The sequence below is a fragment of the Panthera leo genome, chromosome E2 (assembly GCF_018350215.1).
Source record: "Panthera leo isolate Ple1 chromosome E2, P.leo_Ple1_pat1.1, whole genome shotgun sequence".
Taxonomy (NCBI): domain Eukaryota; kingdom Metazoa; phylum Chordata; class Mammalia; order Carnivora; family Felidae; genus Panthera; species Panthera leo.
This window is the reverse complement of record NC_056693.1, coordinates 45,075,537-45,091,375: the sequence shown is the minus strand read 5'-3', so window position 1 is coordinate 45,091,375 and position 15,839 is coordinate 45,075,537. Positions and strand designations below refer to the sequence as shown.

General features: G+C 36.8%; 1 pseudogene; it reads left to right on the top strand.

The window, feature by feature from the left end:
• Nucleotides 1–1,220: 1,220 nt before the first annotated feature.
• Nucleotides 1,221–6,558, top strand: LOC122207703 (annotated as a pseudogene).
• Nucleotides 6,559–15,839: the final 9,281 nt, after the last annotated feature.

The window sequence follows — 15,839 nt, the reverse complement described above, 5'->3', positions numbered from 1 at the left end:
CAGAAAGGAGGAAAACAAAAAAAGGCACATTGTAACAAAAAACATAAATAAGGTAAGTCCAAACACATTTTAAGTATGGGTGAAGAATAATTTTCTATTAAAAATAGAAAATCTGGGGTGTCTGGGTGGCTCAGTGGGCTAAGCATCCAACTTCACCTCAGGTCATGATCTCACAGTTTGTGGGTTTGAGCCTCGTGTCAGGCTCTGCCCTAATAGCTTAGACCCTGGGGCCTGCTTCAGATTCTATGTCTCTCTCTTACTCTTTGGCCTTCCCCCACTTGTGCTCTCCCTCTATCTCAAAAATAAATCAATACAAACATATTTTAAAAATAGAAAATTTGAAGAGAACACAAGCAGTGACATCTGTGACATGGCTGTACCAACTTCTTTCTAGATACGTCCCCTGAGGCAAAGGAAACAAAAGCAAAAATAAACTATGGACTTTATCAAAATAAGAAGTTTCTGTACAGTGAAGCAAACAATTAAAAGTAAAAGGCAACTTATGGAATGGGAGAAAATACTTGCTATTAACCTATCTAACAAAGGGTTAGCATCCAAAATGTATACAGATATAAAACTCAACACCCAAAAAACAAAGTATCCAATTAAAAATAGGCAGAACACATGAATGAACATTTCTCCAAGAAGACTCCCAGATGGACAAGAGACACAATCATTACTTATCATCAGGGAAATGCAAATCCAAACTACAATGAGATATAATCACACACCTGTCAGAATGGCTAAAATCAAAAACAAAAGAAACAATACCTGTTAGGGCACCTGGGTGGCTCAGTCGGTTAAGTGTCCGACTTGAGCTCAGGTCATGATCTCATAGTCTGTGAGTTTGAGCCCTGCGTCAGGCTCTGTGCTAACAGTTCAGAGCCCAGAGCCTGCTTCAGATTCTGTGTCTCCCTCTCTCTCTGCCCCTCCCCCACTCTGTATCTCTCTCTAAAATAAATAAACAACAACAACACAAAAACAAGTGTTGGTGAGGATATGGAGAAAAAGGAATACAGATGCACTACTAGTGGGAATGCAAACTGGTACAGCCATTCTCGAGAAGAGTATGGAGGTTCCTCACAAAGTAAAAAAAATAGAACAATCTTATGATCCACCAATCACACTAGTGGGTATTTATCCAAAGAATACAAGAACCACTAATTCAAAGGAATACATGCCCCCTTACATTTAAGCAGCCTTATTTAAATAAGCAAGATATGGAAGCAGCCCAAGTGTCCATTGATTGATGAATGGGTAAAGAAGATTTAGTGTCTATATATATATATATATATATATATATATATATATATATATATACACACACATATATATACATACACACACACACACAATGGAATATTATGCAGCCATTAAAGAGAATGAAACCTTGCCCCTTGCAATGACATGGATGGAGCTAGAGAGTATAATGCTAAGCAAAACAAGTCAGAGAAAGACAAATGCAATAGGATTCCACTCATGTGGAATTTAAGAAACAAAACAAAGGGAATAAACTAGGAGAAAGACAAATCAAGAAACAGACTCTTAATTATAGGGAACAAATTGATGGTTACCAGAGGGGTGGGGCATGAGAGAATTGATTAAACAGGTGATGGAGGTTAAGGAGTACACCTTTCACGATAAGCACTGGATCAAGTATGGAATTGTTTGAATTATTATATGGTACACATGAAACTTATATAACACTGTATGTTAGTTAATTGAAATTAAAATAAAAATCTGAAATAGAAACTTTCATTTTACAATAAAAACTCCATAGGCTGTATGTAAAACACGTATCTAAAATAAGACAACACAGAAATAGTAACAATAACAGTGTAAGAAAAGATATAGTAAGTAATTCTTAGCATCAGAAAAAAATAGAAAATTTTAGCCAAATGCACTAAAAAAAAACAAATAGAGCATATCAACTTTGGGGTATGTCTAACAACACAGCTACCTGGAACCAGCAGATAAAAGAGATGAAGAAAAACTAAGAATATAGAATATTTAAATAATCTAACAAGTTTGATCTAACAGATATAAAATAGAGCATTAAGCACATTAAAGAACATTTTTCTCAAGAAGTCAGGGACCCTCACAAAAGAAAATTGGTAACATTTTAGGTAATGAAGAAAAAATATCATCAACTCCCATAAAGCAGAAATCATATAAGGCTTATTGACTGGACTCAATAAAATAAAATTAGATTCATCATCAAAAAGATAGCCAAAAACATCTATGGACTCAGAAACTATAAAACCCTTTGACAGTAACTCTTATATTTAAGAGAAAAATCAGTATAGAACCTGTAAACTATTTTAAAATGACTTGAGACCCAAATAAAACCTGTAGGATTCAGGTAAAACAGTTTTCAGAAAAACTGAAATACACTCATTAACCTTGCTTGATTCTTGTTATCTTTCCCAAGGAAACATTTCCACTGTGCACAGAAATATGCACAGAGGTTTTTATTGCACCATGGTCTGTCATGGTTAACATTTCTCTATTTGGACACTTTGTTCTTTCCAGATCTTTCTAGCTCCACGTTATGGAATATTACACAACAGTTCAACAGAATACAGTTCTAAGTATTGAAATGGAAAAATTTTCAAGATGTAATATTAAGTGAAAAAATTTTTAATTCATACAAAATTATTACATATACTTTTATGTTAGAATAATTTAACAAAAATGAAAACTAATGTATTTCTAGAGGTACATATCTATTTGACAGCAAAAAATGTCAGGAAGAGTAGCTGCTAGCCAGTGTGTTACTTTTAGGGAAAAGAGTAGATAAGAGGAATGACCGATGTAACATTCAATTAACTGTACTACTTTTTTTTTAAATTTTTAAAAAATGTTCGTTTATTTTTGACAGAGAGACACAGAGCATGAGCAGGGGGAGGGGCCGAGAGAGAGGGTGACTCAGAATCTGAAACAGGCTCCAGGCTCTGAGCTGTCAGCACAGGGCCGGATGTGGGGCTCGAACTCACAGACCACGTGATCATGACCTGAGCTGAAGTCGGAAGCTCAACCGATGGAGCCACCCAGGCACCCCTTAACTTTTTTTTTTTTTTTTTTTTTACAACATGAGAGTATTTATGTAAAATCTGTGTAATAGAAAAAAAAGCTACCTATGTGAATTATCCTAAAATCATCATATAGGATTCCTCTCTTATAAACAGATTTTGCAGGAACCATTTATTCAGCTTACATAATTTTTTGCTCAGGCAAGTTTTTACTGATGAAGCTAGCCTTTTTTTTTTTTTTAACCATTTGCAATCTTAGGTGAACATAAGGCATTAGACGATTTTCATTGATGTGTTGTTTAGTTATATCAGATTTCTAAATTATCAGACTAGAAAAACAGCTAAAATGGAAAGGGGAGAAGCTCAAATAAAGCACAATTTTACAAATCCTTTTTATTAATAATCACAAGGGTATCATCTGCAAAATAAATCTTCAAATCCTTAAATTCATCAATGTCAACATATTTTAAAGTCTGCATCTCAGGCTCACATTTAATACAAGGGTTTCTTTTAAGAGAAAACTCATCATTAACAGCACAAGATAGGAACCAAAATGTAAACTATAAATGTAAGAACAAAATAAAATGTTACATAAACAAAGTAAAAAGTGTGTACCCCTTTTCTCTAACTATACAACAAATTATTAAAATAATTCTCAGATACACTGGTTGTTAAACAGGGCAGCGGAAGTGTGAATAAGAAAGATACTCTAATTTAAACAAAATTAATAAAGAAATGTTCTGCATGGTTTTTTTTTTTCCTGTTTCTACTTCTAATCATTTATCATGCAAATGAAAGCAGTAATGGAAAATGTAAAGAAAACAAATTCTGCAATATACCAAAACCCATATCCAGCAAGAGATAAGATTGAATATCAGAAGGAAGGGGTCTGAAAATTAGCTGTCTGTACAATGACTGGGAGGGAAAACTGTTTTATTTAGCCTGGAGGGATTTTTTTGTAGCAAACTGACTAAATTAAAATCCAGTCTATTAAATCCAGTATCATACTAGAAAATGCCTTTTCCTTGCACTTTTAGATAAATTTTCATTGATCTCATTTTACGCATGATTACATTTTTAATGAGTTGTGCAATATTTCCAGGCTAATATTAAATCCCCTCTCTCCTCCTCTTCCCCCGCCCCCCACTTACTGCTTGCTGGATTAACATTTCTGATAAATTGTTGGACCAGAAAGAAGGAGCATTACCAAGATGAAATAAATTACTTCCATTTTTTTGCAGCTCTAAAGTGATAATAGGAGAATACAAATGCCTACTGCCTAATTATGCCACATCTTCCAATTCATTTTACAAAAACAATTATTTTATTTTTATGTAACAGGCATGTTACCTTGTACTCATCATAAACGACCCTGAACACTGCATGGTTTATTAGGAAAAAAAAAAGGTTTTTGTCACCATAACACTGATCAAGTAAACTTATGATCATCTGAAAAGAAGTAACTTCATAAACTAAATCATATGGCAGTGATAGACAATTAGAAAATCTAAACACTAAGAAATAAGTTTATTTTAAAGATAGAAATTATTTAAAATTAACTTCCAAGCAGAGTACAAAATGATATTATGCATAAATGCTTTAAGAGACCAGTTCCTGTGTGAGACAAGAGACCAGGAGAGTACCTTGCATACAGTCTCCCACTTTATGTAAATAAGACCCATTTTTCTCTAGCAGCGTCTTCAGGCTTATATGCCATAAATAAAGATAATGTCATGGACACTACTGGAATTCCAGGCTCTACTCAAGAAAGAAAGTCAGAAAAATCATTAAAAGTGGGTCTAGGACCAAGAACTTTGTAAGAGAGTTCTTAAACATCTATGCTTCCCCCTGTATTAGCTATAACTACTTAATTCTTTGTAATGACTAAGAGAAAACTCTGTAAACATATTAAACTTTCTAATTCAAAGAATACAAGAACAAAATGAAATTCAGCTCTATGGTGCTTACAAGAGATAGGCCTAAAAAAATGGGTCTTGAAAGACTGAAAATAAAAATGTGGGAACAGATTTATCAAATACTAACTAGAAGACTGGTAGTGTAGTAATTTTAGTGATTTTTAGTAATTTTAGTAATCAATGTAGAAAATAAAGCAAAAGGATTTAAAATAAAGGGGGAAAAATCACAAGATTTATATACATAAATATGGAATTTATAGGTATGATTACATACATGGAAAGAATGTATGTATTTGCATGTAAGAACATAGATATATATTAAATTTGAGTATTTATGTTAAATATTTATTTAGATACAGGAAAAAATATATATACACACATGTACATACACAGTACATATATGCCCACATGAATACACACATATGTACAAAGTATTAACTTGTATGCTCCCAACACATGGCTTTGAAACATAAAAATCACAACTGACAGAATTATAAAGGGAAAATGATAGAAGAAAGATCCAACATGTTAAATGGAGACATGAAAAAATTTTTTTGAAGTTTCTTTATTTATTTTTTGAGAGAGAGAGAGACAAAGCAATCAGGAGAGGAGCTGAGAGAGAGAGAATCCAAAGCAGGCTCCATGCTGTCAGTGCACAGCGTAACATGGGGCTCAATTTTCATGAACTCTGAGATCATGATCTAAGCCAAAATCAAGAGTCACCTGCTTAACTGACTAAGCCACCAAGCACCCCTGGAAGATATTTTAAGAAGACACAACTGAATTTCTAGAGATGAAAACTACAATGTATGAGATCAAAAATATCCTGTATGGAAGAGACTAGACCAAGCAGAAGAAAAGATTAGTCAACTTCAAGACATGGCAATAAGAACTATACAAAATGCAACACAGATAGAAATAAAGACAGGAAAAAGAATTAACAAAGCATCAGTGAACCATGGGGCAACCTCATAGGGCCAAATATAAGGTAACTGGCATCCCTAAAAGGATGAGAAAGCAATACATATTTGAAGAAATAATGACTGAAAAATTTCCAAGTTTGTTGAAAACCATAAGCTCATTTTGTGGGTGGCAGCAAGCATAAAGTGGGCACCATGAAGGCCTCAGATAGACTCCAAGAATATATAAGATGGTGGAGTACTGCCTACTCACTCCCAAATGCCACTCCCTGCACTCTACCACATGCCAATCTTTGCACCTAATCATGTCACAGCCAAGTCCTGTTTCTCATACTTTCTGTCTCAACTTAAGAAGTCTTCAAGGAAAGTGGTCTACTGGCAGCAGGTATTTAAGATACCTCCCCTGCAGCTACACAACTCTGGCACCTAGCTGTGCTACAACTCCTGTAATGACACCCACATATGCTGGATGTACAGGGACCTAACCACTGTGGACAATGTCACCCAGGGCTATCATGACATGGGGGCCCAGCACAGCACCCAATCCCATACAATCCATATCATGAGGGTGGAGGAGTTCATGGGCAATCAGTTCCACAACCTCAAGATTAAGTTTTGTTGCCACACTGGGTCTTGGATTGACAGTAAAGGCCAAGGTTTACTGCCAAAAGCCCCAACACCTTCTTTTAGATGCAAGGTCCTCCCCATTCCCACATCTGCCCAAATAAACTCATAGGGACACAAAAATACAAGAATCTCCCATGAACCCCAAGCACCAAAAACAAAAAAATAAACAAAAAAAACACAAGAAAACTAAGGCACATGATAATCACCAGGCTTAAAATCAGTGATAAAGAGAAAAATGTGAAAAATAACCACAGAGGGAAAATGGAGACATATTAGATACAGAGTAATAAAGATAAAACGGACAGTACATTTCTAATTAAAGACAACATAAGCTACAAAATAGTGTACCAAGATCTTTAAAATACTAACTGGGAGGGGGAAAAAAAAAGAGGGGCACCTGGCCTGCTCAGTTGGAAGAGCATGTGACTCTTGATCTCAGGGTCATGAGTTCAAGTCCCATAAGGGGTATAGAGATTACGTAAATAAAAATTTAAAAATTTTTAAAAAAGGAAAATAGATGGAAAAATGCAAGTGAAATAAAGACCTTCCCCAGACCTACAAAAACTCAGTCAATCACTAGTAGACCTGCAGAACAAGAAATGAAGCAAGTGCACCAAACAGAATGAAAATGATACCAGATGGAAACCTCAAAGCACACAAAGAGCTGGAAATAGAAACTACAAAGGTAAATAAAAATAAAAACTTGCTTTTTAACTGAAATCTCTAAAACATTATCAACCGTTTGAAACAAAAATAACGCAATTTACTGTAGGGATTTGAACACACATAAAAATGAAATGTGTTGACAACAGCTTAAAGGCCAGGAGAAAAGGAAGTAATACCATTGTAAGGTTCTTACACTGTACGTGTATCACTTAAATGTTGACTGTGCTATGTTAAACCTGTGTAATATAAACCCCAAAGCAACCAATAAAACAGTTTTAACCTATAAGACAACAAAGGAGACAAAATAGATTCATAAAAATAAAAAACTCATCTAAAAGAAAGCAGAGGGGCACCTGGGTGGCTCAGTCAGTTGAGCGTCCAACTTTGGCTCAGGTCATGATCTCATGGTTTGTGAGTTTGAGCCCCACATTGAGCTCACTGCTGTCAGTGCAGAGCTTGCTTAGTATCCTCTGTCCCTGTCTCTCTCTGCCCCTCCCCCTCTTCAAAACTAAATATAAACATTTTTTTTTATAAAAAGGAGAAAATGAAGATAAAGGGAACATAGAACAGAAGGAACATACAGAAAACAAATAACAAGACGGTAGATTCCAACACAATCATATCAATAACCTTATTAAGTGTAAATGGTCTAAAAACCCTAATTAAAAGCTGGGGATTGTTAAATTGGGAGAATAAAGATGCAACACCAAACTCTATGCTGCCATAATTTTTTTTCAAGTAAAAAGAATGAAAAAGATACTCCGTACTAGCAAATTGAGAAAAAAGTCGAAGTGGCTGTGTTAGTATTAGACAAAGTAGATTTTAAAACAAAGACTGTCAAGGATCAAAGAAAGTCATATCATAATGATAAAGGGGTTACTTCATTAAGAGGGCATAAAAATCTCAAATATTTATGTACCTAATAATACAGTTTCAAAATACATGAAATAAAGTAATTCAGTAATTGACAGAACAGTAGAAAATCACTAAGATAGGAGATATGAAAAACAATATTAACCAACTTGATTTAATTTATATCCATATAATACTTCATCCAGAGACAGAAAAATATATATTCATTTCATATGTCTCTAGTCTAAGATGGAGTATATTGGGGCTATACAAGAAGTGTTAAAAAATTATTAAGTATTCAAGTCACACAAAGTAGGCTGTCTAATGACAATGAAATTAAATTATTAATCAGTAGCAGAAAAATCTCTGGAAAATCCCCCAATATTTAGAAACAAAATAAGATATCCATGGTGTGTAATCCATGGGGAAAGTAAGAAATCAAACAGAAATTACAAAGTATTTTGAATTAAAAATAAAAACACAATTTATGGATTTCTGCATTGTATTTCTTAGGAAAAAAACTTCTCCAAAGACAATGCAGGTAACTAGGGGTTACATTTAGGAAGCTCATCCAGTATTTTAGGTCTTAGATGCAGTACCAATTTCAACCTTGAATGAAAATCTTCACCTTGGCATTAAAAAAAGAAGTTGGTGTCATCATGACTCCCCAGCTCTTATACTCATGGTGCAAAAGGGAGGAAGTCAATTTTTTATGGTCATTTCTAGTTCTACCTCTATGTCCTCTCCAAAAAGTAACAGAAAAATTCTAATAAACTTAACAAATTTAAACCAATAGCCAAATCTGACCAATTTCTGGATATATTTGTCATTTTTATCACCAAAACAGGTTTCAGGGAATTCAAGGGTATTAATAAAAATCCATGCCTGTGACTGAGCAATTTAACTATTTTTAATGATGGTGAACAGTAAATACATGACCAGAAAGATAAAATATTAACATCAAAGTGAAATAAAGTCTCAGAAAGTACCAATGGCCTAAAGGAATGCAGTAGAAAATTTAACAGACTATAAAGTTCACAAGAGAACATGACAAGAATCTAAGACTCAAAATAGTAAAAGCCAGTCTTATATTTGTTTAACCTACTGAAAAATTCTCTGCAGTCTGGACAGCCACGGTCTAAGACTTCAGCAATGAAAATGTAATTAAAATATGCTAATATTGGACAAGAAAATAGTAAGACCTGAGGATGTGGAAATGTCTCCCACGTTGCTCAGGTGGGTAATATGTGAGCATGGAAAGGAGATGTCAAGGGGTGGTATGGAGAAACTGCCAAAGTCCCAAAAAATGTTTCTGCTGTTAGACAAGCCTGCAGTCAGAAAGGGGGGAGGAGGGAGGATTTGTTAATAAAATCATTTCACAGACCTTTGTCCTAGTCTGCGTGCCAAGGACAGGAGCATCCATTTCACGTGATTCTGTGAGAATTCAGTGAAGTCAACAAGTCTAGTGGAGACGAATTTGACAGCAGTTTCTAAAAGAAATTTCATAATGGGCCTAAAAAAGAGCTACAATATTTCAGTACAAAAGTACCAACTTTGAAATCAGAAACCTCTACGTTTTCAAAGTTGGCTCTACTATATTATAAGCTCCGAGAACTTGGGCAAGTTTCTTATCCGTCCAAAGCCTCAGTTCTTTAAATCAAGAAAAGAGAAGTAATACCTTCTTCATAGGCTTGCTATAAGGACTTGCTCACATACATAAAGAACTAAACTCAGTTCTGAGCACACATCAAGGCCTAACTCAACAGTACCAATTACTAAGAATAATTAGGGCTACCTTCCCTAAAGAACCAGAAAATGCTGGCTGACACTGGCAAGTAAACGTAAGATTGTTCTTTTCAAGGAAGCTGAAGACACATGAAAAAAATCAGATTTACAAAATTAAATAGTGCTAATTTAAAGTGAATAATGAGGCTGTGGCAAGTATGCTCCAAAGAAAGCTGCCATCAGGACACCTGGGTGGCACAGTCAGTTAAGTGTCCTACTCATGATTTTGGCTCAGGTCATGATCTCACTATTGTGAGATCAAGCACCAGGTCAGGCTTCAAACAGGGTGTGAAGCCTGTTTATGATTCTCTCCCCCTCTCTCTCCCTCTGCCCTTCCCCCACTCACACATGCATACTCTCTCTCTCAAAAAACAAAACAAAACAAATAAGTGCCATCAATTATTTACTCTCTGTGTATGAACAAAGCACTCTCCCCATCAAGAAATGGAGTCTAATTGAATTTGGATTTTAACTTAGGTGGAAGTGACACTGTAGTAAATGCAGCCCTAGCCTTTAGGGGGCCCAGGCCAGCCACACGAAGAGAACATGTGGAGAAAAAGCAAAACATGAGACATTTGAGTGAAGGTTTCTTGGAACTTCCCTCCCAGCCAAGATGCCAAATGAATGCAACCAACAGAGTAACCTTAGTTGTTGACATCCTATGAGGCGGGAGAACCACCCAGCTAAGTAAGCCCAGTCAGCCTACAGAAACATAAGGGGAAAAATCTATCATTTTAACTTCCAGGCAAAAGAGAACTGAAACATAGACTAAAGCAGCCACTATCAACTGTATTTATATGTAGCCTCTGACTTTCAGAGCGGTTCAAATTATCTTTTCTCCTTTAACGTATTTTCAGAAGTTTGTCTGTATTAGGAGTTTCAGACAATGTTGGAAATGAGCACCACCCCCATAAGTAGAAGGGAGAGCTGCAATTTCAGAAACATTCTCTTTGCAGGGAAATGACTTAACTCACTGGACAGGGGCCCCAAATAGAGACCCAGACAGTAAAAGCACCAAGAACACCTCTAGTAGAGGGGTGATTCTTTCTTTTTTTTTTCTAATGTTTATTTATTATTGAGAGACAGAGAGACACAGAGCATGATCAGGGGAGGGGCAGAGAGAGGGGGAGACACATAATCTGAAGCAGGCTCCAGGCTCCAAGCTGTCAGCAGAGCCTGACGTGGGGCTCAAACCCACGAACCATGAGACAATGACCTGAGCCGAAGTCAGTCGCCCAACCAACTAAGCCACCCACGCGCCCCAGAGGGGTGATTCTTTCTCACCTACAAATAAAATAATGTTTGTAAAAAAGCTTTCTCTGGAAAAGATTACACAAAAACAACTTGCCAATTATGTCTTACAGGAAACTTTATTACCAAAAGCCACTTTGCTAATATTTTTTTTCTTTCACTACATAGAACTGATATTTTAGAACACAACCACAAGTAGCCTTTTCAAATTCATAATCTCATTGGGATTTGATTTATGGTTTTTAAGAACCTGATGGAATCAAGTTCTGTGAACAAAAGATCACCATAACTAGTGGTCAATGCTGTCATGCCAGAAAATAGTTCTAAAAACACACAAGAATTCAATAGACAGAGAATCTGTGAAATACTTGGTCTTCTCCCCTTTTAATTCTCTTTCTCTCCTTAGAGGACAACTCTTTCTGGGTCTTTCAATGACTTAGCTGTCTTATTATCATCCTCAACTGATTTTGGAATAAAAAAAACTTTTCTACCTCTTCCCACAAGTTTTATCCCTAAACTATTTCCCACACACTGTGGCAGGAGATGGCATGAAGAATAATTCTGGGGCATAAAAGCTTTTCAGGTCTTTAATACTATGAACTCACCTCAATTAATCGGATGGAAATATTTCTCTAATTTGCTGACAGTGACCTTACTCTTAATGGCCTTCAATGAAGTCACCAAAGCTTTCACTCTCCAGAATTTCAAGACAGTTATTTATTCGTTTATTCCTTTTATTCTGCCATTTGTCTTCATAAAATAAGTTATAAATTAAACAAATTTTAAATACAATTTCTAACAGCAAGGGCAAAAAGACTTAACTTTTGATCTCACCATGGCCTGTTTTGACAGCCAAAGTAACATTCATTTTTATACACATCCTCCAAAGAGAATTTTCAAAAGCTTTAAAAAGGATTTTACAAGATAGAAACAAAAAGAGAAATTTTCATTAATTAAGCTAATATTTAATATAAATTGATTATGTGCCCATCACATCCCAAGGTACAGGAGCTGAAAAACAGACAAACTCCCAGGAAGTTCATGGCTGAATAGAGATGCAGACACTGAACAAAAAACTCTCCCTAACATTGTGGGAAGAGAAAATACAAGAGTGTGATACAAATGAAGGGTTGAGTGTGTACACATGAAGTGGGAGGGGGGAGGAAGAAAGATTGTGAAGCAGTCAATTAGAGCAAAGCTTATAACACATTTCACTAGACAGTGAGAGAGAAGCAGGAGAAGGAAAGCATAAGGCATCTTCCAAACAAAGGAAAAGGCCCAGAACAGAAGCGTGAAGCACCATACATCTTCAAGAAATATTAAGAAAGAAAGAATGAGTATAAAGAGGACTGGGGGTGGGGGTGGCGGGCGGCACCAGGTGGCTAAGAGGGTTGAGTGTCTGACTCTTGATTTCAGTTCAGGTCATGATCTCACAGTTTGGGATTGAGCCCCAAGTTGGGCTCTGTGCTGTCAGAGAGCACAGAATCCCTGCTTGGGATTCTGTCTCTCCCTGTCTCTCTCTGACCCTCCCCTGCTCCCTCTCTCTCAAAATAAAATAAACTTAAATAGTAATGATAAACATAACTGAGAAGGGAGAAGGTATTAGTTTCCTACAGCTGCTGTACCACAAACTGAGTGCCTTCAAATAACAGCAATTACTCTCTTGAAGTTCTAGAGGCCAGTAGTCAGAAATCGAATTGTCAGTGAGGTTTATTCCCTCTGAAGGTTCTGAGGGAAAATCTGTTTTGTCTCTCTCCTAGCTTCAGGTGGTTGCTGGCAAGCCTTGGCTTGTAGCAGCATACTCCAGTTTCTGTCTCTATTGTTACATGCCTTTCTGATAAAAACACCAGTGATTGAATTTAGGGCCCATGCTAATTCAATAGGATTTCTTCCTAAATAATAACATCTACAACTATTTTTCTCACATTCTGAGGTTCTAGTAGTTTGGAGCACACTCTTCAACTCAGCATAGAAGGTATGCTGAGGAATTTGGATGCAGTAAGGCCCATGGTCCTAAACTTTAGTTGTTATGTACCACCATTCACAATTTTTCTCACACCTGTAAGCCACCCACTCTTCAATCTTATTATATTTTATTTTAAATTTTATTAGGTCATCTTTGTTTTTTACTTGTCTATATTTATTTCAAAACGAAGCATAACATTATTATAAATTAAAATCCAGCCTTTCTTCGGGGCGCCTGGGTGGCTCAGTCAGTTAAGTGGCCGACTTCGGCTCAGGTCATGATCTCGCGGTCCGTGAGATCGAGCCCTGCGTCGGGCTCCGTGCTGACAGCTCACAGCCTGGAGCCTGTTTCGGATTCTGTGTCTCCCTCTCTCTGACCCTCCCCCATTCATGCTCTGTCTCTGTCACAAAAATAAATAAAACATTAAAAAAAAAATTTTTTTTTAAATAAAATCTTGCTTGCCATAACTGTATCCCTAAAATGTTTATCAAATTTTTAATGAAAAATCTTAACTATGAAATATCCGGATCCAATATATAAATCTGGTTTATAAAAACCTGAAAATAAGTTGCTCAGTGATAAGAAAGGAACTCTCAGTGACTAATTATAATAAAGGAGTTTTGGCTTATCTTCACTGGGTTTAAAAAGATGAAGTTCAACAGGGTACCTGGGTGGCTCAGTCAGTTAAATGTCCGACTTCACCTCAGGTCATGATTTCGCAGTCTGTGAGTTCAAGTCCTGCATCGGGCTCTGCACTGACAGCTCAGAGCCTGGAGCCTGGTTCAGATTCTGTGTCTCCCTCTCTCTCTCTCTCTCTGCCCTTCCCCCATTCACGCTCTGTGTCTCTCCCTCTCTCAAAAATAAACATTAAAAAAAAATTTTTTTTTAAAGATGAAGTTCCAGGGACACCTGGGTAGCTCAGTCAGTTAAGCACTGGACTCTTGATTTCGGCTCAGTTCATGATCCCGTGGTTTGTGAGATTGAACCCTACATGGGGCTCTGAGCTAACAACACAGAGCCTGCTTGGGATTCTTTCTCCCCCTGCCCCTCCCCCACACTCTCCCAAAATAAAATAAACCTTAAAAAAAAAAGATGAAGTTTCACACCAACAGGACAATTCTCCCTTAACAGCCACAGAAAATCCTGATTTTAATACGTACATAATTATAAAGAGCCAAAGCCACTTAACACCCTTCACTGTTACGGTTACACACTGAGAATGAATTCCTCACCAAAATAGTAATCATCACTTCTGCTCAACAATCTTTTGTCACCAGCAACCATCTGACCACAGCACCAGCACCTGTTCTGCTTCAGCATATTTCATGTTGTTTGGTAATACCAGAGAAATAATGGAGGAAGGGTTCTCCATGCATTCACCCCTGACTCACAATTTGAGAAAATTCCTATGAGGACTTTCTAGCAAGTCTTTCAAGGGTCCTTTCATAACGTTCAAAATACTGGTGGTAAGTTCTTTAGGTGAGCTCAAAACCAGGGTTTTCAGATAAGGCTTTCACAGTATTGTTGAACCGATGAATGGGGCTGAAGGACATGGATGTCATCCCAATTGCTGCCATTCATTCAGCACTACTGTGTCTAGCCTCTGCAGGAAGCTATTGGCACTCATGTTCTCATCTCATTCTCCCAAGTACTTCCAAATAGCTACTGTTATTATCTGCACTCGATAGCCAAGGAGACTGAGGTTCCAAGAGGTGACAAGATTGGCATAAATTTACACTGTCCATGAAGAAACAGTCAGGATTATGGGGGGCGGGGGGAGTTGAGGGCATTAAATAGAAGGTGCAAGATGGTATGTGCAAACTGTAAGTTGCTGTCACTTTCCAAATGGGCAAACTATGCCAGATACGATTAAATACCATTTCCTACTCCAGAATATAGAGGTCAAGGCAGTGATAGTCAAGTTTCTGTAATTAACTTCTATAACAGTGATTACCAAGACCTGTTTGGAGGGGCAGGAGTAACTGAAAAGTCTTTAAAATGGTTTAGATCTGGCCAGCCCAGCCCCAAGGGAGTTTTGGGCTAGATTCAAGAATGGGAGAGAAACTTCCTAAATGTTAATGGCTTTAACAAATAGACAAGTCACTTCTCAATAACTTATAAAACTCTCCACTTTTCTATCACCTTTGCTTTCAAACTAATGAAAACACAGCCTTAATCTGAGGGAGGAGAGTTGATTCCATCTAAATTTTTTCTGCTGGTTAAGAGATCCACAGGCAACCACTAATTTCCATTTTTATCACTGCTTTTTTATTTAAACATGTTCTGTCTATTGGCCCATTGTTTTAAGAAACTCCTACAGCTTGCTGGTTTTTAATCTATCTTTTCTTTTAATACCTGTCATTGTTCATGAACTTCTGAAGCATTCTGCTTTGTGTCTATGAAAAGTTTAGGCATACGATTTTAATTTCCCTTCTGGGCAGCTAAAGGCATCAAGGAAATTTTCACTTTGTATTTCTGTGGGGCTTCAATCAAGGTGTGCTGATAATGCAGCTGATGGTCTGGTTACAAATTGAAGATTTGTGGTTCTTTCTCAACATGTACAACTTTGAGATGAGCTAATACCTGAAAGTAGAGCTCTAATGTAAACATAAGGTGACAGTTCCTACCTAAGATTCAGGAAGCTTCTTCCTCGTGGCAGTTTCTTTCATGAATGCATAAAATCAACTAGATGTTATTTACAAGTAAAATTTAAACCTACAAATGCAAGGTCTCTACCCTCAAGGTGTTTACAGATCTCCCCCAGCTCCCACCAACAGGCATATGGTAACAGAAGTGTGCATGCACATACACACACACACTCTCT